The following is a 3,560-nucleotide window of genomic DNA, read 5'->3' on the forward strand; positions in this document are numbered from 1 at the left end:
AGACCCAGAGCAGGGGAGCTGCCCAAGAAGAGGCCCGATCAATAAGGAAAAAGCAGAGCCGGAAAATTGCTCATAAAGGGGGGTAAAAACTTCGAAGTGAAAATTAGAAAAGATAACTTTCCTGTAAGTCCTTATTCTCTTTTATCGGCGATTGGAGACAGCTTTCTTTAAAGAAAATAATCAGGCACCTTTGGGGATGTCACAGATGAGAGACGGGGGCCTGTGAAGTGTGTCACGTGATGTTAACAAACTGGCCGTGAACGGGTAAGTGTTCAAAGCACGTGGGCAGAGCTGTGAGCTGTGTGGGTGCCACTGGTGGAGATGCGGGTACTGGGATGTAGCGCCAGCCTTCCTTGCGGATTGGAAACTCTGGAGAGCATTTCCCCTAAGTTTCTTGGATAATTAACTTTAGTTTCCGGATAGAATAGCGTTAGAGAACATAACTTGATCTACCCTCAGGACAGTAGGAATTCTATGAGTTGCTAAGGAATTCTGTGAGTTCTTAGGTAAACCCTTTGTATGACATGCGTGTAAATTCTTATACTTTAATAGGAGCAGTGTGTGTACATCATATGCTGCTGTTACAACCGCATAGCAAAAATATGTCCCGTACCCAGGCCAAAGTTCAGTTTCTTTTGCATTAGTTGGATACTGTTTCATATGAAGTTGAAACATTAAATTCAAGGTAGGCCTTTGGATTTTTTGTATCTCTTTATTATACTTAAAACATCAAGGTCTTGCAACTTAAAGAAATATGTCATGTGACCTGTAATAGTGTGTGTCAAGTAGGATTTCAGTAACAATGTTATGTGCGTTTGATTCACTGGATACTTTCTAAACATCAGGGATTCAAGTAGACAGCCTCTTGCCCTCAAAGAGTTTCTGATCTGGTTTTGGTCATATGAAGGGTTAGCGTTAACTAATGCAAATATTAATTATATAATATATAAGCTAATTATATAATATACAAGCTAATGAGAAGTCAAAGAATGATCCATGTCAAAACTACAAGCCAGTTGTTAAGTTATGCCATCATTTCTCAAGTCCATACCTCATAGAGTGTCAGGTGCAACTGCTGTTACAGCACTAAAATTGTATCATAATTGTGTCTCTTGAGGAGTAGTTCTCAAGCTTTAGGGTGCATAAGAGTCATCTGGAAATTTTATTAAAATTGTTAGGGCCCTACTTCTGGAGTTTCTGACTCAGAATGTTTGTGGTAGTGCCCAAGGTTGGAATTTATGTTTTCAGGTGATACTGATCCTGATGGTTTGGGGACCACACTTTGGGAACCAGTGCTCTGGATTATAGTTCCTTCAGGGTAGGGCCAATAAAACAGCACTAAAGAAACACTCAGGAAAATGCTGAATGTGTGTGTGAAAACAAGTAAATGTGGGACAGGGAAAGGAAGTGGGAGAAATAAAGATATCTCTTGTGGTAGGGAATAAAAGAAGCAAGTTCTCTCTTCTTTGTCTTTGCTGTTAACAAAACCTGGTTTATGAGGTTTCACAAAAATGCATTCTAGATTTCTCCCCCTCACATCTCCCTACAAATTCTGTACTTTGACATTTCTGGCATTTTTCTAATGTAAGGTTATCATGATCTAGATGCCAAATTGTTTATCCCTTAGAATCATGGAAGGGATCTCAGAGCTTATCTGGTCCAGGCTCCCTATCTTAGGAAGGGAGCCAACTATCAAATGCATTTGTAGAACGTGTAGTATCCACATGGTCCTGCTCTGCTGTCTTGCTTTTTCTCCAGGACCTGATAATATTCCTAGAATCTAGTCTATTTCCTTTATTCTAACAATTCTAAGTTGCATTAACTGTTCTTACCATAATGTTATTACATGTAGACAATTTTTTTTCTAAAGGAGGCCACTTTAATTTTATAATCACTCTCTAGGAAAATAAGCGTCATCCATTTTCTCAGATATTTTAATGTGTATTATAAGCACAAAGTATAGCAAAACAAAACGGGCTGAACCCCCAAGAGCCATACTAAGTCCATACAATTAAAAATTATTCTAAAAGTGGGGTAAACAGTCTTGGAGATGTGCCTGGCATGACTTGTCAGCACAATGAAGGGACATGTAACACTTTGACTTAAGAGAGAGAGATGGTGTCAGACAAAAATGGTCTGGAGAGTCTTAACTGAAGGGCCGGCATAAGGGAATGTATTCTCCAAGGAATCTGGCATAACTGGAGCTGAAGGTGTTTTGTAATATAGATTTAGAACCTTTCCTGCAATTGAGTAAAAGATTTTGAACAGGGGAGTGACATAAGAAGACCTCAAGCCTAAAAAACAATGTTGTTTAAGGGTGCACATTTTCCTCACTCTGCCTTTATCTGATTTGAAACTGTAAAATGTGTTACATTTCAATCCAGGTGCGTATAAACCTGCTGGAGAGGGCCTTTATGTATGTTCAGATTCAGCTGAATATCAAAGGAATTAAAGACTGCTGACTCACAGAGTAATTAGAATATTCCAACTACTTGATCCACATTGAAGGGATCCAGAATACACCACTGTGGCATAAAATTCTTAATAGAATGCATGTGAGTTCCTGAAATCCTGGCTGCCTAAGTGCAGAGCCTCCCAGAACTCCACTGCCATAAATCCCCTCACAGGGAGCAAACTGAAGGATTAACTCATCACTGTGAGAAACTGGCATAACACCTAAACGGACTTTGGTTACAGAATGCTCGTATCTACCACCTGTTCTCCTAAGGACCCTTTATCTTTCCTAAAAGTCATCCACTTTCCCATTAGTGCTCCTTTCTCCCCACAGCTTCCCCTACTAAGTCAGTTGTATCCTTCACCCCCATTCCTCTAGCAAGATGGTAAACAACCCTCAAATTCTAACCACCCCTGTAAGTCACATTTTTTGTGAATGTCCTCTAACTCAATTAGAATCCTTTTCTTTTGCTAATCTGTCAGTTTAATAGTAGGCTCTCAAACACAAAAGACAGCAGAGAGAAGTTTTTCCTCCCTAGCAATTCAAAATAATGAAAACTTCACCAGTGAGAGAAATAACTAATTAAATGGTTTGAACAGTGGTTCTCCATCCTGGGTAGTTTTTAAACGCTGATGTCCGAGCCCCTGAAATTCTGATTTTATTGGCCTGGATAGGATCTGGCATGATTATTTTTAAAAAACAGTACTGTAAAGTAATTAGCCTCCAACTAATAAAAATAAATGGGAAAAAAAAAAAAACCTCCTAAAGTGATTTGAACATGCAGCCAGGGTTGAGAACCACTACATTAGACATTGTACTCTAACAGACACAAATTTTTTTCAGTTCATTTCTAATTAACTGATTAACTTATTTACAGTTCACCAAATACTGTTCAAATTTTTATTTTTCAAATTGGTTATGCACAAAGTCTCAAGCAAGCTGAATAAGCATCCTATTTATGACAGTGTTTTAAGCCACCTAGTTAAAAGTAATTATATTTAAAATTGAAATTGATATTTGTAAAAACTTCTAATCATCACAATTACAGCTTCTTAAACTAGTGAGCAATTTTGTCCTCAAAGATAAATATGACAATGAGAAGAGA

The sequence above is a fragment of the Cervus canadensis genome, chromosome 8 (assembly GCF_019320065.1).
Source record: "Cervus canadensis isolate Bull #8, Minnesota chromosome 8, ASM1932006v1, whole genome shotgun sequence".
NCBI lineage: Eukaryota > Metazoa > Chordata > Mammalia > Artiodactyla > Cervidae > Cervus > Cervus canadensis.